The 25,757-nt window shown below is 53.3% G+C and overlaps 1 protein-coding gene across 2 annotated transcripts in view; it reads right to left on the reverse strand.

Annotated features, from left to right (window-relative positions):
• Positions 1-25,757, reverse strand: part of MTHFSD (methenyltetrahydrofolate synthetase domain containing) — a 145,949-nt gene that overhangs the window by 57,914 nt on the left and 62,278 nt on the right. The window contains exons 15-17 of one of the 2 annotated variants that reach the window (XM_055079047.1): positions 24,165-24,475; positions 23,842-23,964; positions 19,526-19,794 (exon numbers count right to left, since the gene is read on the reverse strand). The gene's annotated coding sequence lies outside the window, so the exon portion shown is untranslated. Of the gene's footprint in view, positions 1-3,669; positions 3,762-19,525; positions 19,795-23,841; positions 23,965-24,164; positions 24,476-25,757 lie in introns of those variants that run through there. The other variant, XM_055079050.1, reaches the window with a different exon arrangement.

Below are 25,757 nucleotides of genomic sequence, written 5' to 3' on the forward strand. Positions count from 1 at the left end.
GGGGAAGAGGGAGATCTGGGGGAGGCAGCGAGAAACTCTGGGTCCTTTTCCTCCCCTTCCTCGCGTTATCTAACCAGTAAATGCAAGCAGCCATTTCACCTCCCTGCAGGCTGTCTCCCCCGTGGAGTGGGACGAAATCCCTGCCCAGAACCCCGGCCTCACCTCCCAGGGTTCCGGTGGAGGAACAAAGAGATGAGGAAAGTGATGCCTTGTAAACAATAATTATTACGCATAATTTAATCGTCTATTTCGCACCCCTCCAGACACCACTTCTTCTCTCTTCTCCTCTCCCCCTTCTTCAATAGTCTTTACCCTCTCTTCTTGATGCCCCCATTCACTCACCATCCTTCTGGAACTATAACAGGAGGAAAAGCAGGTGGTTGGGTAGAGGCTAAAAAAACCCCCACAAATCCTTGTCTGAAGGACCAGAAATAATTGGGGCTGGCGGCCCAGGATTCCTCCAGTAGTTACGTCTGCATCAAACTCCACCCCTGGGCCACAGTGATTGGGCCCAGCTTCGGACATGTGACTCCCGTTGGGCCAATCAGAGTCTACCACAGGGTTTTTCCTCTCTGGAGAGGGGAAGCACGTGCTCTTTCTCTGAGAAAGATGGGAGCGTGGAGGTGCTTGCAGATGTGGTTCCCACCTTTGGTGGGTGGATGGAGCTGACCCGAAAGTCGCCCAGTGAGAAGGTTTCCTCCTTTTCAGTTCTCTCCCACGCCATCCGACTATATCAAGGAGGAGAATGTCCGTTTGGTGGTTTCTTTTTTCTTGGAATAAAAAAGAGAAAAGGTCGGGGGTGGGAGGGGAGAACAGCCTCTGAGTCTCTGAGGCTCACTCTGCCCCAGATATTTGATTAGAGGAACCGAAAAACTCTTAAGCCAATTTACTTAAGCCAGAGTGTGTTGTGTTTTTGTCACCTTCAACCAAAAGAGTCCTAATGAAATACATCTGTTAAAATTACATTTAAAAGCACGTATTGGACAAATAGGATGTCTGCAAACAGATTAGGGACTGGTCTAATCGCTTTGCGATGGCCAACCTGAATTGCTTCAGAGGGAGAAGCTGTAGTCCTAGACCAGGTATCTGAATCCAAGCCTCCTCGGCATCGTTGCTAACAGCTGGCTTCCTGTGACAGACTTCCAGCTAGCACCTTGCATTTTGATAACCTTACCGAGTACTTTCATATTTACCCCCTTTTCTCAGCACATCCCTTTGATATGGTCCAGAATGACTGATTGATTAATTTGACCAAGCAATGTTTGCTGAGCGCCTACAATGAGCTGGGCACCCCGGTGGCATGGCAAAGATGTGAGATGGAGTTTCTGTAGCCAAGCAGGTGATACTCAAGAACCATCCATTTGATAAAGAAATGGAGGCACTGAGCAAGGTTAAGCGACCTACTCCAGGAGTCTTAGGTCTTTCAGATGGAAACGGGACCTTTTAACTTCCCAGCCCGGGCCCCTGCACCGCAGCCTGCTGCCCGTTTCACAGTGTTTGCAAGAGGCTCGCTCTCTTTCCACCACTCAGCTGTGCCAGCGGTGTCTCTGGGCCCCTATGCTCGCGACTGGGGAGTGAAGGATTGCATAGAGAGGCCTCAGACTTGCAGCTGATGGCTGGGGGCATGAGCGCTTGGCCATTTTCTTTGGTTCAAAGAAACATATTTTAAAACACGCTGTATCTCACAGATCTTATCCTTGGTAGCAATCTCAGCAGCCTAGCGTCTGTAGCCTTACACCTGGCCCATGTCAGTGACTCATTATCTTCCTGGCCCTTGTAGACTTTTGAGTTTGCATCACAAGGTGGTCTCTTAGGTAGTTTCCAGTCTTGATATTTCTATGATTATATCTTACTCTTAAAAAAAAAAATATATATATATATACAGTATCCATAAAATTTTAGACATGTGGACACTCTTTTGATCACCTCTCAGGTTATGATTTGGAATATTTCCATCACCCAGAAAGTTCCCTTGTGCCCTTTCCCAGTCAATACCCCCCACCCTGGAGATAACTGCCCTTTTGACTTCTATCACCATCAGTTAGTTTTATCTGTTCTCGACTGTTGTATAAATTGATTCAAACAGCATGGGCTCTTGTGTCTGCCTTCCTTCCCTTGGTGCTATGATGGAGACTCATCCACGTGGTTGTGTGTGGCAGTGGTTGGTCCATTTTCACTGCTGCGTGATATTCCCCTAGATGAAGAAACCACGAGCTCTTCATTCCGCTGCTGGTGGGAGCTTGCGTTGTTTGAAGTCCTTGACTGTTGGGAGTAACTGTCAGTGCTCTTGCACATGCCTTCTTGTAGAACACAGTCGTAGATTCGACTGGGGATACACTCAGGAAAAGAAATTGCTTGGTCATGGGCTGTGTGCCCTTTGAGCTCTGTCCCGCCGGACAGTGTCCCAGCGAGACAGAACTCTTGTTCCTCTACTTCTTACCCTTTGCAGAGGGGCTGCATTCACACACGTCTTCCTCTCCCAATACGTGGTGAGCACCTGGCACGCAGCAGGTGTTCAGCTAATGCGGTTCCTTTTGGGAGAATGAATACTGACCCCCTTTCCATCACACCACCATCACAGTCACCCCAGCACCCTGTTCACCGTCATGAGTGACATTCGAGTACTGCCCGCTATGCACCTGATCTCTAATCTCCACGAAGCCCTGAAAGGCTGGCATCATCTTGCCCGCTTCGCAGATGACGACGCTGAGGCCCAGCAGAGCGAATCACTCTGCCCGAAGGGTCCCAAGTGGAGCTGGGATGCGGTTCTGCCCAGGGCCCATGTGCTGTCACTACGCCGTCTCCTGCGATCACCTCCTCCGCCTCTGGCACCCCCGCAACCCACTTCCCAGGCGGCTCCCAGTGCTTTGTCTGTTCCTGTGGAACAGTTTGCAGGGACCAGTGCATTTCTAGACAGTTCGGTCCCCCTGGGAGGTCTCTATGGTCTACGGTCTGTTTATAAATGGCCGCTGGGCCTTTTCCTTTACTGGCCATTATTGACAAATAAACGGCTGACTCACAAGAGTAAAAATATACTTCTGGCTTAGAGTTGTGCAGAGTTATTAAAAGTGTGTTGTGTCTACTCAGATGGTACAGCCTCTGCCCGAGGACAAGGCAGCTGACGTGACTGTGGGACAAGCACAGATAAATGTTCCCTCTCCTGACTCAGTCACGGCCATATGTTGCAGGTCACGGTGACGAGGCCCACGAGGTTCTAGGGCTCCGTCCCCTCTGGGGTTTGGGTGGGGCAGCAGAGCACTGGATCTGGAGCCGGGAGACCTGGGTTGATGCCACAGCTCTGTCGTTTTCCGGTTATGTGACCCTGGCCAAGTCGCCTCCTTAAGCCTTTCCTCCACCCCTGTTGGAAAGTGGGAAGCATATAGCTTGCCTCCCGGGGTTGGTAGGAGGTGTGAGCAAACACCATTTCAAACGAGTTGCCAGAGTGACCATTTAGAGACAGAAAGGGTTGGCCTGATATGAGCTCGGAGAGGAGGGCTGTGGCCAGGGGCGCCCTCAGGCAGGGCTCAGGAGCTTGCCCTGGGAAACCGTTGGACGTTCAGGCAGGGTGAGGGCGCGAGGGCAGGGCACTGGCAGCCTCTGCTGCAGCAGAGGTGGCCGCTGGCCCTGCCAGGAAGCTGCCCCAGAGGCTGGAGAAAGAGCCGTGCTTACTTCAAAACTCCTCCGCGGTCAGGCGCCCTTCTGCCATGGACTTCCGCAGCGCTTCAGCTCCCTCAGCGGGCAAGCATCTGACGCTTCGAAGGAGAGACAGGAGTCCCTATGCAAGGAACGCAGTAAGTACTGAAGACAGGAAAAGACCGCAGATACATTTACCAGTGAGCCGGCAAATACAGGCCCGCTGCTCAGGCCTTTCCCAGCCAGCACGCTCCTCCTGAACCTCTGAGCCTCCAGCGAGCCCTGCAGGCTGCACCGCCGGCGCGGAGTTGACACACGTGAGCACTCCTCTCTGCCTCTCAGCCCTGGTCCCCAGAAGCTTACCCGCCGGGCTGTGCTCAAGGGCTGGGCTTTGGCAGCCGTGGTGAGACAGTATTTAACATTTCCGAGACAGAAATGGCCATCCGAAAAGGCTAAAATGATATGTTTTGGCCCCGTCTCTAACCTTTGGAAAGATGCCCAGCTTCCGACAGTCTGTGACGCCGTTTTGGGGGAGGAAACCTTATGTTGAGGAAAAGCACATTGCTTTCCTTCAAGGTTCTATTCGCTCTTTTCGAAACTCCCATTTCAGGGAACCCCAGACGCCGTGTCCCATCGTACTCTTCACTGCCTGCCAGTGGGGCATCCCCTGGACTCCCAGGTGGTCAGAGCCTAGACATCTGTTCCAGAAAGGCTTACAGAGGGCAAAGTCTTCTAAGAAATAACTACTCCTACATACAAAACACGCATGGTTCCTTCCAAGAAAACATGCTCCCACAGTGATTTGAAAAAATTACCCAGTTAAATCCTTTTATCAGGAAGCGATTTATCCCCCAGTGACCAACTCGTAGAAAACAGACGTGTGCCATGACTCACAGAATGATCCCTGGTTTCCATCACTCGGCTCTTACAGACATGGTTGCCAACATCCCATTTAAAGTCCTACTTAGGGTTAAGACTCCACGCTCACAACGCAGGGGGCACGGGTTCAGTCCCTGGTGGGGAACTCAGATCCCACAGGCTGCACGGTGTGGCCAAAAAAAAAAAGGGAAAGAGAAGAATTAAAGTCCTACTTAGAATCTCTGAACCTGAGTCAGATACAAAACACGGTTTGATTTGGGAAGGATAATAATCAAAGGAAACCAAGCACCGTAGTATTTAAAAGGCAACTGGTTGAATCCATTGAAAAAATCAATGCTAATGGGTTATTTATAAGAATAACTACTTACACTTTTCTTTTACCATTCTTAATGGTTTTTTTGTTTGTTTGTTTGTGTGGTGTTTTTAATGACTGAAAATTGTTTCCTGGATTAGTGTCGTATTTGACATGAAAATAAACATTTTTGATTTGAACCAGCAGATGACTCAAATTAGTGGAGGGAAGTAAGATTTGGCCTCGTCGGGCTCCGGGGAAATCTTGAGTCACTATCTGAATCTGGGTTTCAGTTTTTCCATTTTTAACGCAAGTGATTTGGAAGGAGTCACCCCTCTAGCGCTTCTAAAAAAAGGGGCAGAGATTTCTAGATGATTGCCTGGAACAGCACTGTCCAAAAGAACTTCCTGCAGCGACGGGAATGCTCTCTAATAGAATATACATGTGCGTGGTCTCCCAGGTGGTAGCCACCAAGCACTCGTAACGTGGAGAAGCTGCATTTTACATTTGCTTCAACTGTGACTCATTTGCGTCTAAGGAGCCACGTGGCTGGTGGCCCTGGTCCTGGGCTGTGAGGATTCAAGGAGCGAGTCTGCAAACTGGTGACCGTGACAGAGTGTCCTCCCCATGGACCACTGTTTTCTCCTCCTCAGAAAAAGAGATATTTGGGTAGATGAGAGCTTCTTAAAATTTTCCACCAGAGTTCACTGTTACAGGCAGGGTCCTGTTAGGAAAACTGAAGCAATACTAGGTACTTCAAAGGGAAGGCACTGGGTGTAGGGCATTAGGGAATCAAACCTTCAGAGAGCCTGGCGGAGGGATGTCAGGAGAGGTTGTACCCGGCTTGCAGGTTTGTCACTGTGAGTGGAACTCAAAGACGCGACGGGCTGGTGCTGTTGCCCAGTGGTCAGAAACCTGCAGGAAAGCCTTGCTGACAGGGCTGCCTGGTGGGCCCGAGCAGGGGGCTGCCAAGGGAACACAGAGGCAGGCAGCTACAAAAACGTGCATTTGCCCAACGCGTCCTCTGTGGCTGCCAGAGAAACACGGGTGGCTTCCGCCTTCCAAACCTCGTGTGAGAGCTTCTCGTCTGTGGAGAAGCGTAGTTCCCCGTCTTCCGGCCCTGCGGTACACGAGGCGGGAATCCATGTCCACTGCCCCAAAACATGTCCAGCGAGTGCTCCTAACATCACAGGAAGGTGAACAAGTGTCCCCCACCTCGTCAGAGACCGGAGGAGTAGAGTGCAGGGTGGCCCGGCCCCAGGACAAGATCGACATTTGTTGTGTTGCCGGCTCAGTACAGGCACACCTGGTTTTACTGCACTTTGCTTTATCTCACTTCCAGGTTTTTACAAATTCCTGCTTTGTGGCAACCCTGCATCAGGCAAGTCCATCTTCCCACAGCATTTGCGTACTTCATGCCTCTGCGTCACATTTCGGTAATTCTCACGGTGTTTCAAACGTTTTCATCGTTATTATGTTTGTCATGGTGATCTGTGATCAGTGACCGTAGATGTTACTACTATGACTCGGTGAAGGTTCATGGTTAGCCTTCTTTAGCAGCAAATTTTTAAAAATTAAGGTATGAACGTTGTGTTTGAGACATAACGCTACTGTAGACTTAATGGACCACGGTGTGGTGTAAACGTAACTTTTATATATACTGGGAAACCAAAACATTTCTCTGACTGGGGCAGCTCGGGGAGATAGGATGCAAGCCCGGTACCCAGGGAGGCATTCTGCCTCCATGAGGGCCGTTCCTGCCTGAGACTAGAGCCAACGTCATCCAGTGTTACGGGGGAGGAGCGCGGGCCCCACAGGGGCGTGCAGAGGTCTGGGTTTGTAAACAGCCTGGCGGGGCTTCGGCTGGCAGCCACAGTCGTTTCAGAAGCCTTCCGTGGCAAACAAGTTCCAGCGACTCGGCTCTTAGCTTCTTCCTTGTTCCCACGGGTCCACCAGGGTTCCTGATTGAGCGTGCCTCTTTCTGCCTTGTTACTGTGAGCCCGCGTCCTGGCCTGGTGCTCCACCTTTCCCAGGCTTGGGGCTCTCTTTGACTTTTCTCAGTCCTTCCAGGCTCTGGGCTCCTGACCCTGAATCCAGCATCACAGAAGACCCTGCAAGGTGCACCCAAACCTCACTGCCTCTGGCGTCTGTCCTCCTACTGCTGGGCTGGGACCCTGGCCACCTGCTGCCCAGCACCACGCTCTCAGATTCTGCAGCCGCGCCTGCAGTCACCCAGCGTCCAGCCACCGGAAGTCACTCTGCTTCCGGACCCCGGCGAACCTTCCCAGGGGCTTCGTTTGATCTATTTCATCAGCAGCTCGCGGCTGACATTTACACGACTCCTTGCAGACCCGCGCCGGCCGGGCCAGTGGAGAAACTGAGCCACAGAGTCCGAAGAGTCCAGAATCTTCCAGGTCCCCAGCAAATCTTTTACCAACAGCCAGTTGGAGCCCAGACGCCTTAGAAGTCACTGCAGACAGCAGCTGCCATCAATTCCACAAGAAACATTTAGCCAAGAGAAAAAACTACCTCAGATCTCAAATGACGCGAGAGCGACGTGAAGCCCAGGACGTGGGCATTGCGTCCCCGCCGAGCAGAACATCTCCCTTCCTCCCGAGTGGACCCTCCTCGGCTTCAGAAGAGCCACTTCAGCTCAAGCATCACAGTGGCTCAGTGTAGAAAGGGCCACCCTTGGTGTCCTCCGTGCTAAAACGACAAAATGGTTTGCGTAGATTTAGCTCATTTGGGAGCTGGAGTCGTGGACAGAAGCAGACCGCGGGGGTCAGGGCTTGGCCCAGGCAGCCTGGGGGACGGGTCTGGAGGGTTAGTGATGGGCTGAAATTGAGCGGGGCTCGGGCCCTTCGTGGCTGTCCGCCCCCAGAGGGGAACCAGTGGCATTGCTGGCCTGCTTTGCACGCCGGGCACGGGGAAAGGGGCAGCTGGGGGTGGAAATGTGGGGACAGACACCGGGACATGCACTGAAACTTGAAGAGGAAATGCCAGATGCAGACCTGGAGCCGCCCTGGACATAGCGAGTCTAGCTCGGGAAGCCAATAAACAGTAAGATGCTCGCGGGCGGGTTAACAGAAGCTGCCTTCATGGTGAAGGAGTAGGAGGGAGTAGCTGACTAACGCTCCTCGCCCCGCGGGACGCGGGGTCTGGAAGCCCAGGGGCCCCCCTGCACGCTCCCAGCGGGATGGCGGCCGGGGCTCCCACACACCAGGCAGAGCTGCCCACCGTCGCGCTGCAAAAGGCCCTGCTCACTCCCACTTTGCACGGCAACACCTCTTAGCTCGCTGCCCTCACAAGAGCCGCACCTATTCTCAGACTCCCTAACACAGCGCGCCCAGAAGAACGGTCTGCTACAACGGAACGTTCCAGAACCCCACTGTCCCAGGTGGTTGACACGCGTGGCTCTCAGAGCACTGAAATGGGGCTGGTGTAACTGAGGAACGGAATTTTCAGTCTCGTCGAGCACAAGGCCCTGCCTCGTTCATCCGTTTCTCCGCCCGAAGTGAGTGCCTGGCGGACAGCACACCTGCGCTGCACGGCGATCTTGTTTTACTTCTCTCTTTCCTGCCATTTGTTGGGTCCTGGAGATCCAAGCGGTAAGTGGAAGCCGCTCTCTGCTCAGCATATATACATAAAATTCATGAAGGAATTCGACTGGCCAGGCCTGGCCATGGGTCTACTCTCTGTACATGTACAATAATTCTTCAAACTAATCAGATATCCAGTTACTGCTCAAAATTTCCCAACTGCCATATCTACATCCACCTATATTATCTGTCATCCATTTCTACCCACCCATCTCTATCATCTATCTATCTATGATCTATCATCTGTCTATTATCTATCATCTATTTATCAATCATCTATCTATTTAGCTATGTATCTATCACCTATATATCTATCACCTATCTATCTATCATCTATGTATCTATCATCCATCTATATATCTATCTATCATCTATCTATCTAACAATCACCTATCTGTCATCTATCTATCATCTATCTATCACCTATCTATGTCACCTATGTATCTATCAACTATCTACCTACCTATCAATCATCTATCTATCTATCATCTATCCATCAGTCACCTATCTATGTATCTATCTATCATCTATCTATCTGTCACCTATCTATCATCTATCTGTCTATCATCTACATATATCTCTGTCTCTATTGCCTGTTTATTCATCCATCTGTCTAACCCATCATCTATCTGCATCCATGCATCCGAGGCAGGGTGCAGCAGGGCCCACGCACGCATGTGACATCAGGGCCTCCACTCTTCACCGCGCGGCCGATTCTCTCATCACCTGGTCAGTGACATGGACAGAATCAGGGGCCTTCCTCCCAGTCCAGTGCTGCTTTCTACCACCCACGCTAGCTCAGCCCCTGGGCCATGTCTGGCCAGCTCCCCAGCCGACAACTGTCAGCCCTGCCCTCCTGTCTCCCCGTCGGTTGCCAAGGATGCGCTCGCTGAGCGTGGAGGGTGGAGCTGGCAGCCGCACAATCTGATACGACTCCGTCTCGGGCAGATTTCAGCACTTCGTCACCCTCCCGGTCCTGGCGCCAACGTGCGGCCCAGCCCACTGCTAAGAGGGGCCGTCAGGCCCCACAGTGGAGTCTCGCACGCTCGGACATGGCCAGGCCATGTCGAGACAATCCTGAGCGCCCAGGCAAACACCCCAGGTCTGGTCAGGCTGGATTGAGCCCGACTCCCCGGAGGCCCTCGGCCCACCTGGGCTCTGACAACCCTGGATGCTGTTTTCAGGGCGCACAGCTCCAGAAAGCAGCTCTTTTCTGCTGAGACTGGAAGCCTGGGGGCGGTGCTGTCACAGCTGAAAAACAGATCTCCATCGGGAGCATGTAGATGTTTTCTGAAAAGTTGAACATATTTTTCCTTTTAATTTCTCCATTTTCCAACCTGACCTCACAATCCTACCTATTCCTTAACACCTGTTTCATTCAAGCCAGCACACATCAAAATAATAATATTTCTCATGTGCCCATAATGCCTCTTTTTACCTCACAATGACCTTAGAAGGATCCGTATCATTCCTATTTTACACAGATGAAGCAGGGAGCCCAGAGAGGTTAAGTCACTTGCCCAAGGTCACACAGCAGGGCTGGGGTTTGAGCCTAAGTCTTTTGATTGCAAAGCTTGGAAGGAGCTGATTGTCCATCAGACCAGTTTCTTCCTGGATGGCAAGGCCCTGGGGTACCCAGGGGCATGAGAAGGGCAGAGCCAGGGGGCAGAGCCTGGCAGGATCCCCAAGGATGCCATGGGGCCAAGGACCCTCTCTACGTGGCCGACGGGCCCAGTCCCAGAGTGGCCCACCTGTTTCACTGATTTCTCTCTCTCTCCCTCTCGAGAAAGAACTCCAGGTTCTGTAAGAACTGTGTTTTCTCAGGATGCTTCCTCATGCTTCTCAGCCCAGGTGAATAAAAGTTGGGTGCCACCTGCCCACCAGACCACCTGGCCAAGTCTAAGTCCCATTCAAGGCCCCCAGGACACACACACCATCTCTATTTTATATAGGGAAGCTGAGGCTCAGATAACAAAGGAACTCATCCACGGCCCCCCGGCTGTGGGATTCAAAGCCAGGTGTGGGCACCCATTGACCCAAGCACATTCGAAATCAAGGGCACAGTTTCAGGAAAATACAGAATGCTGCCTCTGGGACCCAGAAACTCACGTTCAGTTCCCCTGGGGTGGGGTCTAAAAGCTCCCCAGGTAATTACTGTGTTCAGCCAGGGTTTAAAACTTGATGTTCCAAGTGGGGTCCCTGGAAGAGCAGTGTCACCTGCAAGCTTGTAGAAATGCAGAGTCTCAGGCTCCACCCAGACCCAGTTACTTTGAAAACAATATTTCTTCCTATTGCCTTGGGCACTGGAATCACCCTTAGAAACAACCAGTGCTCCTGCCCCACCTGCCGCACCCCTGGGTTCTGACTTAATTGGTCAGGCTGTGACCTGCACATTGGGAGGCTTAAAACCCTCCAGGTGGCTCCAATGAGGTCCAAAGTTGGAGTACCCTAGTTCAGAATCTCTGCTAAATGAGAATTCTGAGAACTAGGTGGTTCTCAGAGTATCTCTTTGGGGTAAAGGACTCTTTCTTTAGTGTAAATAACATTTGTATTTATTGACTGAGCAAATGAAAACAGTCATGACAAAAAGGAGGGTTTATCAATTAGAAAATGTTAACTTTGGGGAACAAATTTTTGGAACACTGGGATAATGAATCGTAGAATCAATAAACAAGTCTACTGTTGGTGGGAACGCAAATTGGTGCAGCCATTAAGGAAAACAGTGTGGAGGTTCCTCAAAAAACTAAAAATAGAGCTACCACAGGATCCAGCAATCCCACTCCTGGGCATATATCTGGAGAAAACTCTAACTCGAAAAGATACATGTACCCCTATGTTCACAGCAGCACTATTCACAATAGCCAAGACGTGGAAGCAACCTAAATGTCTATCAACAGAGGAATGGATATAGAAGATGTAGTACATATATACAAATGGAATACTACTCAGCCATAAAAAAAGAATGAAATAATGCCATTTGCAGCAACATGGATGGACCTAGGGATTATCAAACTAAGGGAGGTCAGTCAGAAAGAGAGACAGATACCATATGACATTACTTATATGTGGGATCTAAAATACAACACAAATGAACTTATCTGCAAAGCGGAAACAGACTCACAGACACAGAGAACAGACTCGTGGTTGCCAAGGGGGAGGGGGCGTTGAAGAGGGATGGAGTGTGCGTTTGGGGTCAGCAGATGCAAACCATTACATATAGAATGGATAAACAGCAAGGTCCTACTGTAGAGCACAGGGGACTATATTCAATATCCCGTGATAAACCACAATGGAAAAGAATATGAACAAGGATGTATATATATATGTACGTATAACTGAGTCACTTTGCTCTGCGGCAGAAATGAACACAACATTGTAAATCAACTACACTACAACAACAACAACAAAAATAAACAAGGCTAGAATAGAGTAGAGAATTCCAGACCATATCGGGGGTAGCAGGAATGTTGTTCTGGTTCTGCCGGGGTGAGGCGTAAAGCATGTCTCTCATCGTGCATGTGGTACAGACAGGTGGATCTCAGAGGCCTAGGGGCTCCCGCAAGAGTGAGATGTGGTCCTGCCGAATTGTCCTGGGGCCCTGGACCGGGAGAGAGATGAGGTTAAGTCCCCTGGAGGTGAAAGGTCGAGCCAGCAGATTGATTAATCAGTGGCTGGGGAGAGGGTCATGAGCTGACTGCAGGCCACTCCCCACCACCGCTGCCAGGATTCCAGGCTTTTCCCAAAAGGGTGGTCTCCCCGTTCCGAGGCTGGCCCGTGGGTTACACTCGGAGGGCAGGGGGCAGAGCCTCAGCCTCTCGGGCCGGGTGCTCCTTTGGGGAACAGGGCTGCTAGGGCTCCGTGGGGATGCCGTGAGCTGATCCACAGCAGACGCTGAGCATGGCAGTGTCTGGGGCGTCTGGCGTAAGCCTTGGGTGACAGCAGCCTTTGGACGACGGGGCGTGCTGTCCCAAGCCTCCTGAGGGGTCCAAGGAGAGTCAGCTACGGGGCAGGAAAAGTCCAGTTCCCAGGGCGCGCTCTGAAGCCCGAGACAGAGGCTGGTCTGGGCGGGAGATGCCAGAGGGCTCGCCTGCGTTCCCAGGCCGAGATCCCCAGGGCGTCCACGGCCTCTTTTGATCTGGCTTCTCCTCTGGAGCCTCCTGTCAAGGAACCAAATCACTCTCCGGCCCTGGCAGCTCCCCTGCTGCATGTCTTTCCACTATGGGTTGGAGTCCTGACTTTTCGGCCTCTTTAAAGGCATGGGCCCCCTGCTCCCCACATCTGCCACTCACTTCCGTAGAGGCCGTGCTGCTGGCGTGGAGGGCTGAGCGGGAGCCCCCACCCGCGGCCCCGGGGACAGGCGCCTTCCCAGAGCCCCAGGGGCCTCTTGCCAGGTGACTTCAATTGGCTGTGACCCTGTACAAAGCATCACTTCGTGTGAATAGTATGTGCCCCTGGTGACATTTTAATTACCGACCTGGGTCCAAGAGAAGCTCGGAGCTCCTGCAGGCCCGATTAGACCCTCTGCCTCTACTCACCCCACACCCTCCCAGCCGCCCTCCCCCCATGCCCTTCGGCCCCTGAAGATGCTGGGAGGAGCCGAGCTCAAGCGCTGTGACTGGTGTGTGACGTGGACGCACGACCGGGCCCGGCCCGGCTGCTGGGCGCAGCGCTGGGCAGACGCCAGGCGCCCGCTGGCCTCTGACCCTCACAACGGGCGCGGATCCCCAGAAGCCTACCCTGGGAGGAGAGTCCGAGCACAGCCCTTTCTCCGGACACGTTCTGGCCATCACCGCAACGGAACAAATAACCCCGAAACGTAGCGGCTTAAGGCAACGGTGTCTTTTCTTAGGCTTATGAGTCTGCGATTGGGCAGGGGCTTGCGGGGACCCCCCGTCTCTGCTCCGTTTTGCGGGAGGCCTTGTCTCCACGAGGGGAACCGGGGCAGGGGCTGAGGCTGGCCCTCTGCGCAGAGGTGCTTTCACTGGGCCGCGAGGAAGCCGCCCTTCCTTCAGGGTGGCTCGGGTGCTCTGCCAGCCCACAGGGGAAGCTGCAAGCCCTCCGTGGCCTAGTCTAGAAGTCACCCGTGTCACCTCCCAGTATCCTACTGGTCCTCTAGAACCAGTCCCGATTCAGCGAGGGCCACACAAAGCGTGGGCTGCTACCGTGTGCCCAGCTCCGGGCTAGGTGTGGGGATACAGCCACAGACAAACTAGAGGATGATCAACACTAAATGGAAAAAGATGCACCGTATCAAGTGGCAAAAAGTGCTGGGAAGGCAAAAGCAGGGCCAGGGAATAGAGAGTGCCTGGGGGTGGGGCGGGGTCGGTGGAGGGGGCCAGTGATGTCACACAGGGGCACGGGACAGCCTCTCAGAGGAGTGGCATTTGAGCAAGGCGAGAGGGACGTGAGGATGGAGGATGGAGGATGGCGGGAAGAGGGGATGGAACGGCCAGTGCAAAGGTCCCGAGGCAGCCGTCTGTGTGTGCAGACGGTTGGGGTGTTGCAGCAGAGTGGGCAGGGGGTCGGGGGGTGGTTTGTGGAGGACAGGAGGGTGGACGTGGGCGAGGGAGCAGGGTTTGTGGGATCTTGCAAAGACTTCATTAATTCCAAGCGAAGTGGGAAACCGCCGGAGGGTTTTGAGCAGGGGAACAGCATCTGACTTAGGTTTTAAAAGAATCCCTGCAGCTCAAGTGTGGGGAGGAGGGTGCAGGGCGCTAGGAGGGAAGCATGGAGACCAGGCAACTACGTTCTCCGTTTTCCAGGGGAGGAGGCTCAGAGATGCAGAGAGAGAGAGAGAGGTTTCCACGGCTGTTCCTCTGCCTGCAGCACCCCGGCCCTCGCCCCTGCTGGCCGCGCTCGCCCATCAGCGACGGCTGGAATCTCTGTGACTCCCTAGATCCCCGACTTCGGAGGTCACGTGGACAGCGTCTGCCTCGCTCCCCTTTCCCCCGCCGTGTCCCTAGCTCAGGGCAGACTTGGCATCGAATCCGAACAGATGAAAGGGCTGGGCACAGTGGCCTGAGCTCGAGGGCTCGGGCCGTCCACAGCCCCACCAGCCTGGAAAGTAATGACACAGGCGAGAAGGAGCCCAGAAGCAGGGGAGGCGGGCTTGTCCGAACACCGAGGATTAAGCAAGATCGCCTGCCGTGGGAGAGATTCAACGGCGACCCTCCTCTGCGAGACATCACGGAGGTGAAAGTGGGGGACGGCGGGTGCTGCCTGCATTCCCTCCTTTCCCGGAGAACCGACCATCCCAGGTCAGCACCCAGGCCCAGGGTGTGTTTCTCCCACAGGAAGTATGGTCATTCCAGGTGGGCTTGGGGGACAGATCACCCCGAGGAAGCAAGGAGGGGCACCCGAGCACCGAGCCTGAGTCTCCAAGCAGCTCCCCTCGCACGAGGCCCCTCTGTAGGCAGCACTCAGCCCCCATTCTGGTGCGGACCCGGCGACAGTAAGCGCGGCCACGCGCCACCGGGCCACTGCCGCTCTTTAATCTTCCTTGTAAGCTCTGCTCTCACAGATTTGGAGAATGCCTCTCTGATAAAGACTAGGGACTCACGGGAGGGACGGTAATCGCCAACAGGCTGGGCGTCCTGGTCCTCACTTTGCCGTGAGAAATAAGTCACACGTGGGCTTTAACAATCCTATTTCTGGGAGGTTAGTTACCATCGAGGGAGATCGCTGCTCTGTGTTTTCGGTGCCAGGAGGAGGCGGCTGGGGCGTCTGGCCTGCGGTCAGAGCCCTGTCTGACCTCTCACCTTCCAGCAAATAGTACAAAGTGGATGGTGTTTTCCTTGATAGGAATTGAGGGCAGAGGACTTTTCCTCTTCTCTCCTCGCGCGCGCGTCGGCCTCCGGCTGGCCTTCCAGGAGAAACGCACACACTGAGGCTCCAGCTGGGGAGAGGAGGTGGAAACGGGAGCCCAGGGGCTCTGGGCGTATGGGATTTACCAGCATTTCAGGCTTTTCAAGCTACATCGTGGCACCACGGCACCACCCTCCACCCCCTTCCTTATCCAGGCTCCCCAGCGATTTGTGGGATCCACTCGTGAGGACCGAAATCTGGGGGATCCTGAGGGAGGAGTAGGACCACCCCGCTCTCCGTGTAGGGTGCCTCGGAAGGATGTCGAATTATGGGGTGACACTGAGCAGCTGGGGTGTCTCTCTCCTCCCTAAACATCTCCCAGCTGACTCTCAGCGCGCGTTGTAAGAAGTCTGGCCTTCGGAGGAGGTGGTTTTCACCCCTAAGACGAAAATGCTGGTGTTTAACCCAAACAACTTGGGATCCGTTGTTTTCTTCTTCTTTCTTACTCTCCTTTTCTCTCTTTTTGGGAAGAGGAAAGTTACTTGCGGGGACCCCTCGTCTCTGCTCCGTTTTGCGGGAGGCCTTGTCTCCACGAGGGGAACCGGGGCAGGGGCTGAGGCTGGCCCTCTGCGCAGAGGTGCTTTCACTGGGCCGCGAGGAAGCCGCCCTTCCTTCAGGGTGGCTCGGGTGCTCTGCCAGCCCACAGGGGAAGCTGCAAGCCCTCCGTGGCCTAGTCTAGAAGTCACCCGTGTCACCTCCCAGTATCCTACTGGTCCTCTAGAACCAGTCCCGATTCAGCGAGGGCCACACAAAGCGTGGGCTGCTACCGTGTGCCCAGCTCCGGGCTAGGTGTGGGGATACAGCCACAGACAAACTAGAGGATGATCAACACTAAATGGAAAAAGATGCACCGTATCAAGTGGCAAAAAGTGCTGGGAAGGCAAAAGCAGGGCCAGGGAATAGAGAGTGCCTGGGGGTGGGGCGGGGTCGGTGGAGGGGGCCAGTGATGTCACACAGGGGCACGGGACAGCCTCTCAGAGGAGTGGCATTTGAGCAAGGCGAGAGGGACGTGAGGATGGAGGATGGAGGATGGCGGGAAGAGGGGATGGAACGGCCAGTGCAAAGGTCCCGAGGCAGCCGTCTGTGTGTGCAGACGGTTGGGGTGTTGCAGCAGAGTGGGCAGGGGGTCGGGGGGTGGTTTGTGGAGGACAGGAGGGTGGACGTGGGCGAGGGAGCAGGGTTTGTGGGATCTTGCAAAGACTTCATTAATTCCAAGCGAAGTGGGAAACCGCCGGAGGGTTTTGAGCAGGGGAACAGCATCTGACTTAGGTTTTAAAAGAATCCCTGCAGCTCAAGTGTGGGGAGGAGGGTGCAGGGCGCTAGGAGGGAAGCATGGAGACCAGGCAACTACGTTCTCCGTTTTCCAGGGGAGGAGGCTCAGAGATGCAGAGAGAGAGAGAGAGGTTTCCACGGCTGTTCCTCTGCCTGCAGCACCCCGGCCCTCGCCCCTGCTGGCCGCGCTCGCCCATCAGCGACGGCTGGAATCTCTGTGACTCCCTAGATCCCCGACTTCGGAGGTCACGTGGACAGCGTCTGCCTCGCTCCCCTTTCCCCCGCCGTGTCCCTAGCTCAGGGCAGACTTGGCATCGAATCCGAACAGATGAAAGGGCTGGGCACAGTGGCCTGAGCTCGAGGGCTCGGGCCGTCCACAGCCCCACCAGCCTGGAAAGTAATGACACAGGCGAGAAGGAGCCCAGAAGCAGGGGAGGCGGGCTTGTCCGAACACCGAGGATTAAGCAAGATCGCCTGCCGTGGGAGAGATTCAACGGCGACCCTCCTCTGCGAGACATCACGGAGGTGAAAGTGGGGGACGGCGGGTGCTGCCTGCATTCCCTCCTTTCCCGGAGAACCGACCATCCCAGGTCAGCACCCAGGCCCAGGGTGTGTTTCTCCCACAGGAAGTATGGTCATTCCAGGTGGGCTTGGGGGACAGATCACCCCGAGGAAGCAAGGAGGGGCACCCGAGCACCGAGCCTGAGTCTCCAAGCAGCTCCCCTCGCACGAGGCCCCTCTGTAGGCAGCACTCAGCCCCCATTCTGGTGCGGACCCGGCGACAGTAAGCGCGGCCACGCGCCACCGGGCCACTGCCGCTCTTTAATCTTCCTTGTAAGCTCTGCTCTCACAGATTTGGAGAATGCCTCTCTGATAAAGACTAGGGACTCACGGGAGGGACGGTAATCGCCAACAGGCTGGGCGTCCTGGTCCTCACTTTGCCGTGAGAAATAAGTCACACGTGGGCTTTAACAATCCTATTTCTGGGAGGTTAGTTACCATCGAGGGAGATCGCTGCTCTGTGTTTTCGGTGCCAGGAGGAGGCGGCTGGGGCGTCTGGCCTGCGGTCAGAGCCCTGTCTGACCTCTCACCTTCCAGCAAATAGTACAAAGTGGATGGTGTTTTCCTTGATAGGAATTGAGGGCAGAGGACTTTTCCTCTTCTCTCCTCGCGCGCGCGTCGGCCTCCGGCTGGCCTTCCAGGAGAAACGCACACACTGAGGCTCCAGCTGGGGAGAGGAGGTGGAAACGGGAGCCCAGGGGCTCTGGGCGTATGGGATTTACCAGCATTTCAGGCTTTTCAAGCTACATCGTGGCACCACGGCACCACCCTCCACCCCCTTCCTTATCCAGGCTCCCCAGCGATTTGTGGGATCCACTCGTGAGGACCGAAATCTGGGGGATCCTGAGGGAGGAGTAGGACCACCCCGCTCTCCGTGTAGGGTGCCTCGGAAGGATGTCGAATTATGGGGTGACACTGAGCAGCTGGGGTGTCTCTCTCCTCCCTAAACATCTCCCAGCTGACTCTCAGCGCGCGTTGTAAGAAGTCTGGCCTTCGGAGGAGGTGGTTTTCACCCCTAAGACGAAAATGCTGGTGTTTAACCCAAACAACTTGGGATCCGTTGTTTTCTTCTTCTTTCTTACTCTCCTTTTCTCTCTTTTTGGGAAGAGGAAAGTTATTGACTGGGTAAACACAGATGTGTTTAATGTTTTAAGTCAGTTCACAGCCTATGTGGAGTCAACTCAGTATCTCTGGGCAATAATTAGCCCAGAGGTTGTTCACTGTGGCAGTAAACGGGAGGCCGCTGATGAGAGAGGTTTTTAACGTACGGATGACAGGGTTCAGTAGTGTTGGACATTTGCTAACTGTTTCCACATGATCCTTGAACGCCAGTGAGCGTGCAGGGGTGACTTCTAAGCTCTCTGGTGAAAACCCAGAGACCATCTCCATCACCAGCTCCAAACTACTGTTAGATGCCTAGTTATACGTTATTAACTAGGCTTCTTCTGGGTCCTTTCCGCGTCAGTCCTTCATATGCAAGAGTAATAAACACCTACAACATGCTGGTCGGGTCAGGCTGCACTGCCCAGGATGGCTGCACCCGTCTACCGCAGCCCCCCGCTCTTCCTACACTGAGACACTGACCGTCCCCTACTCTTGCATCTGCCCAGGCTGGTGACTGTAGTGTGAGCCACGCTGTGTGACAGCTGAGGCTCAGACATGAAAGGTGATGCTGCGTCCACCTAGACCTCCGGGGACGCTCAGCCTTGGAACCCAGTTGCCATCCTCTGAGGAAGCCAAACCGCCACCCGGAAGGGCCACATGTGAGCGTCCTGATCCCGGCCCATCTGAGGTCCCCACCAGCATCGACCACTAGCCAGGTGAGCCAGAGGACCTTCAGACGATTCCAGCCTCCACCTGGAGCAGTCCTGGGAGATGCTGAGCGGAGTAGAGATGAGCCGTCCCCGCCAAACCCTGCACGATGCAGAGATTCGTGAGCAAAATAAATGTCGTCATTGTTTTAAGCCACTGCATTTTCGAGGGTTTCACTCTGCAGCAAGAGATGACTGGCACACTGGAGGAACAAACCCAGTGCACAGAGAGCTTTTTGCCCTTGGCTGGCTTGATCTTATTTTCTTTTATCTCAATGATAAGTCATTTTGTTGGATTATTATCTTGGTTCTATCGTGTATTTAAACACACTGAAAAAAAGTTGTTTTTTTCAAAAAAATCTAGGGCAAAATTCACAAAACATAAAATTAATCATTTTAAGTGTACAATTCAGTGCCATTTAGTACGTTCACAACACCGTGCAACCACCATCTCTATCAAGGTCCAAAATATTTTCATCACCCCAAAGGGAAACTCTGTATTCATTGAGCAGTTGCTTCCCGTTTTCCCCTCCTCCAGCCCCTGGAATCACCAGTCTGCATTCTGTCTCTATTGGTTTATCTATTCTGGACATTTCAGACAAATGGAATCATACCTGTTCTCCTGTGTCTGGCTTCTTTCACGGAGCATAATGTCTTCAAGGTTCATCTGTGTGGTAGCCCGTATCACAAATTCATTCCTTTTATACGGCTGAATAATATTCCACTGTGCGGATGGACCACACTTGGCTTATCCATTCATCAGTTTCTGGACATCTGAGTTGTTTCCACTTTTTGGCTATTATGAATAGTGCTGTTACGAATATTCAAGTATTTTCTCAAGTCTCTGTTTTCAATTCTTTTGGGCATATTCCTAAGAGTGAAACTGCTAGGAAGATAAGAATCTTTTTTAAACACCAACAGTGCCATCTAATGCATGCAGTAGTGAGAGGTTGAGAATCTCTTTCACTGAATCATCTGAAGTGTCAAGAAGTGACAGCATCCCAGGTAAAACAGAACATTTAAGGTCTATTCTTATGGTTCTTAAGAGACCAAATGCTCACCCCCCAAAAAATGTTGGAGAGTGGCAGTTTGCTACTGCTTGTTATTTAGATTTATAGTTGATGAAGATGTTTTAATGACATTTGGAAAAAAAAATTACCCATGGTAGGTCACACTTTGTAACTGCCATTTTTGTAAGTCCAAATAATCAACTATTGGCAACTTCCTATGATTCCACTTAATATCAACTAGAGTAGACTCTGCATATCACAGAAACTTAACCCAGTGCTTCATCAGATGAAGTCAGGCTATGAGGCTTGATTTTCCGGTGCGACAAGGATTCCAAAGACGGACAGTCCAGCACACTGCGGTGGCTGAGGGGCTTGTTAAGAACTGGGTCTCCTTTTGGCTTACTGCCCTTGGTCCTGAGTACAGGCACTCAGCCTGCATTTCAGGCATGGAGGAGGTGATAAGAAAAGAGGAAGAGGTGTGTGCCAAGATTTTATTTAAAACAAAACAAAACACGCACACACACGATAGCTTTCCTAGAAACCCACGTCTGTGGACAGACATCTGTTCACATCTCGTTGGCCAGAACTGGGTCATTTGGCTGCCTCTAACTGCAAGGGATGCTGGGTGTTTCTTTATTTTGATGATGTTTTATTTTGGAACAGTTTTAGATTTTCGGAAAAGCTTCTGAGACAGTGCAGAGGGCTCCCATGTACCCTGCACCCAGTCTCCCCTTCTGTTACTGTCTTCCATCACGATGGCACACTTTCAAAAGTAAGAAGCAACACTGATACATACAGTTAACTAAACTCCAGACCTTATTTGGATTTCACCAGTTCTCCCACAAGGTCCTTTTCTGTCCCAGGGTCCCATCCAGGGTCCCACTCTGCATTTAGTCACCACGTCTCCTTAGCCTCTGCTGGGCTGTGACAATTTCTGAGACTTTCCTTGTTGTCATGATCTTGACAGTTTCAGAGAGGAATGGTTGGATGTTTTGTAGAATGTCCCCCAGGTTGAGTTTGTTTGTCAACTGGGCTTTTCTCATGCTTTCACTAGAGTTATATGCACAGAGATACTGGGGCGGGGGCATCATATCCACATGACTTGTTACTGGTGACGTTGCCCTTGGTCCCCTGATAAACACAGTGTCTGCCAGGCTTCTTCACTCTAAGGCTACTATCAGTCTCCATCCTTTGGAAGCAATGCGCTAATTCAGCTCACACTCAAGGGCGGGATGAGGCTCCACCTCCTGGAGCAGAGAGCATCCACGTAGATTATTTAGGATTCTTCTGGAAGGAAGAGCGATGGCTCTACTGTCACCCTGAATAAAATCGGGGTCCTCTTGGTAAGGAGGTAGGGGAGCATGGATATTACATCCTCAGTTGTGAGTGGGGGTACCAGCATTTGCCTTATCTATATGGATAAGAGGATTTTTACTCTACTTTTTAATGCTGGGACTTCCGGAGGCCTGGAATAATGCTTGGGGTTCTTATCTGAGGTTGGCAAACTTTGACAGGTGAGTTTATTTATTCAGGACTTATGTACTGGAGATGGGGACAGTCGCTGGGGACACAGTGGTGCATGGATTGTGGCAGGCACAGCTATTGTCACCCAGTATCCCTTTCCCTTTCCCTTAGTACTAGAATCCCAGGGCTTCAGCTGGGTATGTGGCTGCCCAGGGAAGGACTTCATTTCCCAGCCTCCCACGCATGGCTGTATGACCAACTTCTGGCCAATGGGATACGAGTGCAAGTGACGTAGCCAACATCTGAATTAAGCCGTGGACCAGGTCTCCAGGATGGATAAGTGGGAAGAAGAAAGTGACCGCTGGTTCTTACTCTCTGCTGGAGTAGAAGCTTTTGGAGTGGGGGCCCCTTGGGTCAAAGCTGTGGCATCAGTGACTGTAAGATACCCATAAACTTTACACCTGTGGACGACTCAGATGGCAGCTGATTCGCCAAAGAGAACTTCGCCCTGGGGCCGCCTCTTGCTGTCTGCGTCAACTCGAGCAAACCACACCACTTCTGTGCCCCTCCGCGCACTTCTCTGTGAGCGTCAATGCTTCCCACACAGACAATTCGGGAAATCCAACGCGCTGAGTATGTAAGCTACTCGGTACGGTGCCCGGCAGGTAGTGTCTCACAAATGTTTGCTTCTCTTTTTGTTATTGTTCTGATTATTACCACAATGTTTGTAGAATTAGAACAAGAACATTTATGATAATAGGGTCCGAGATCATATAGTCTTCCTCTGTTTTAGGTGGGTTTTTTTGGCGGCGGCGGGGCGGGGGGGATCTGTTTATTAAACGTGACTCTAAACTGTAGCCCTAACAAGGCTAGTCTTAAACGTATGAAACGATTTCCAAATTTGGGACCCATGAACCACTTCAGGGCACGGGAATTAGTCTGCATTCCAGATCAGTTAGGGAAATAGTTTGCAGCAACGACGACATTTTGGAACACATCAAATAAGAAGAGAGATCACTGTTGTATGTCACAGTCGGAAAGAAAAAGTCAGGCATTTCTGTGTGATTTGAAGAATGGTTCACTCACAGAGTCCCCTCTGGAGACGTAAGAAATAGCAGGCCTATGTCAAAACCACAGTGAACTTTTCACTGACTCAGAGACCTCCCACCCAATCCCAGGGGATGGGGTAATTCAGGGGAGATTAAAGGCTCACTCGGTCCTGGTAACCAGAGAAACGCAAGTTCTATTAGGTTACCAGTTCCCTTTTTCTGCCAAGCAAAAAGGCAGAGTTTCCCTGGAGGAGGCAGAATATTTGCTCTCAGCCAAAAGACCCCGGAGGACCAGAGCTGTCTAACCGAGATTACGAAAAAGAAAAGAAGCTGAGCTGTACAGCTTCGCTGGGCCTGGACGTTACTGCCAGCTCCACACCCTGAGCTAAAGCCCCTGGCATTGAGGCCAATGAAGAATGAATAATGCACTTAGTTAAACATTTCCTCCCACCATGAAAGTCCTCGGTCACCCTAATTTCTTTTTCTACTTGACATTTTCACTTCTTCTTCTGACCAGATATCCGTAATGAAATCTGGCAGTCTGAGGACAAGTGCTTTCTATGCACGTTTTCGCCAACGCTCTATTAGGAGCTTTGAAACTCAACACCCTCTTTTTATCCCATATTGCTTCCTCCCCTGGAACTGTTCAATCTCTACTCAGCAATCCCATTAGACTCTTCGCTTCCATTTTTTTCAGAGCTGATAAAAATGTGTAGGTGTTTGAACCCCATCCAGGGAGGTCGGCTTCCAAGCTCAGCAGAGAGCGGGAGAAGGCTGCCTTGGGTGTGTAGGGTGCTGCCGGGGGCTGGGTCCCCTCCCTGGCTGCCCGCCCATGCCTTCGGGGGTAGGGAGGTGGCCCATCGTGGGCGCATGTGTGGCCTTCGCCGCCTGCTCTGGGGACGGTGGGATCATTGCACAGATTTTTACGTGGCTGGAAGTCCTTGTTTTCATCTTCCTGGTAAGTGGCTGCACTTTGTAAAAGAAGAGAGTGACTTAGCAGGAAATGGCGGGACTAATACGGTATTCTATCATGTGGAGCCGGCCAATGTATTCATGCTTTCCCCCTTCTTTTTCAGGGAGGGGAATTGCCAGCTTTGTTGCAGGGGAGGGAGGGGCGGAGGAGCCCGTGAGGGTGGCCACCGTGGGAGAAGGGGCTCCGGTGTAGGTCTGGCCCACGCGGAGCCCTGGCTGAGACCAGAGGTGGAGAGCTCTCTCCATCTCAGCTCTCTCCACCTGAGCCTCCTTGGTGCTTCCAGCCCTTCCTCCGCGGTCCTCAGATGGACCGGGTTCAGCCCCTGCTCTGCTATTGCCTGGCGAGGGGCGAGTGAATCCACCTCTCTGAGCCTCAGTTTCCACATCCGTTCGGTGCAGCCGCTCGCACCGACCCGGCACCTGGCTGGGACTCACCGAGACCGTGGCGGTAAAGCACTGCTCCGCATCCGGTCCCCGCGGGGCTATTCTCATCTGCGTTGGGAGTCGCACGCGGCCCACCACCTGTGCCATCCGAGTGCCACCGGGACTTCAGTGCTGCTGAAGGACAAAGCAGACAGTGAAACTGAAGATGCATATATTGATCTCTAGCGTTGGATGTTATTTTAGTGATTTTTAGCAGAGCATCTCCCCTTCCCTGGCCCCTTCGGCATTCCTTCTGTGATCTGACAAGGAACTGTGTCAGGGGGATACTGCCTGTGGCTATTGGGCGACTGACTGGATCCGTGCCCCGCCCTCACCTCTGCAGCAGCGGGTCAGCTTCTCCTCACCGTGGTTCAGCCGGCACCTCAGGCTCTGCTGAGTGGGGGCCGCTGTCAACGATCACAATTACAACAGCAGCTGATATTTATCGAACCCCCTCTGTGCACGTTCCCAGCAAGCGCTGTATTGGCTTTTGTCATTGATTATTCTCCTGTTTCACAGATGTGCAAACTGAGGCTCCGACTGGCTGAGTGCACACATAACAGCAGCTGCCCTGCGTGTGCTGCTTGTTCCCTGGACACACATGTTCTCTTGGTCCTTCTGTACTCGGACTCGGTCAGTCCTGAGGCTGATACCAGGAGGGAAGTGCCGTTATTACACTCATGTTGCAAGGGAAGAAACTCGAATACGTGACCTCACTGCCAGGGCCCGGCTGCTGAGGACAGGAGGAAACTTGCGTCCAGCTGGGAGGTGGGCACGGAGCCCGCGCTCCCGGAGGCCAGGGGGTCAGCACCGTCTGAGTCTGGGTCTTCCCAGAGCAGAGCCTGACACGCGGCTTGGGAGTGAGACGGGGAAGCCAGAAAGGCAAAAAACATTCACTGGTGATGCTTTCCTGCTGTGGGCATGCGGGCGGGCCAGGGCAGGGTCCACTGAGGGCCCCGAAGCTGGGGACGCACCCTAGGATGCTCCTGGGGGCACTGAGTCCTTGGCCCGTCTGGCCTGTCCTGGGTGGGGTTGAGAAGGCCCTCAGGAAGCCGCTGGCATGTGTGATGCGGCCTGCCGACGACCTGTGGGGGCCGAGGGCTGCTGGGCGGGCTCTGAGGTAAGTTCTCTGTCGTTAAGCCCCTTTCACACTTATGGTGCCCGGGACTTGTCCCAAGTCCCATCAGAAAGGAGCTGGAGGACACGATGGCAGTGGACAGGACCCTTCCTGGGGGTGTCACTGTGGACTTAGACCCTGCCCAGCACCCACGGGGAAGCAGAGCCAGCACCAGAGTCCGCTGACATCCCAGAGGGCCACACTCGGTCCTGGCTTCTCAGACCTCACGCAGACGGCAGGACGGCAGGACGTCAGGAGGAAAGGTCAGGCCCGCCTCCTCCCGGCGCTCCAAGCTCCAGGCGAGTGGACTCAGCATGATCAGCCTCGGCGGCTCTCCTTGAGGATGGCCACTCCCTCGGCCGATGCTCCGGGGCCCAGCGCTCCGCTCCTCTGGGACCTCAGGACCTGATGATGAGTGTGATGGATGCCAGTCCGGCTGACAGGCACAGCCAGGGGCCCCGCACCCTCGGGGAAAGTGCACTGTCAGGGCCGAGCCTCTCCTGGGCGCCTGACCCCAGCCAGCGTGGGGCTGGGAGCCAGGTACGGAGATGCGGCCGGCGTGGCTCCTGGCTGCGGGGAGCTGCCCCGGGAGGACATCATTCACGGAAGAGCAGAGCCTGCAGAGACCACCTGATCCGCTTCTGGAGTGTTCAGAAGAGAGGGGAGTGCGCAGTCCTGCTGAGGTTTAGTGAGTGTAAGCCTTGTGACGGCACTGGGTTCAGCGCTTACAAATACTAACTCACTGAACTGCCATAACCCCGCGGGCTAGGGTTGCTCTTATCCCACCTGCTGCAAAGAAACTGAGGCTCGC

This window comes from Physeter macrocephalus, chromosome 17, assembly GCF_002837175.3.
Source record: "Physeter macrocephalus isolate SW-GA chromosome 17, ASM283717v5, whole genome shotgun sequence".
NCBI classification, from domain to species: Eukaryota; Metazoa; Chordata; class Mammalia; order Artiodactyla; family Physeteridae; genus Physeter; species Physeter macrocephalus.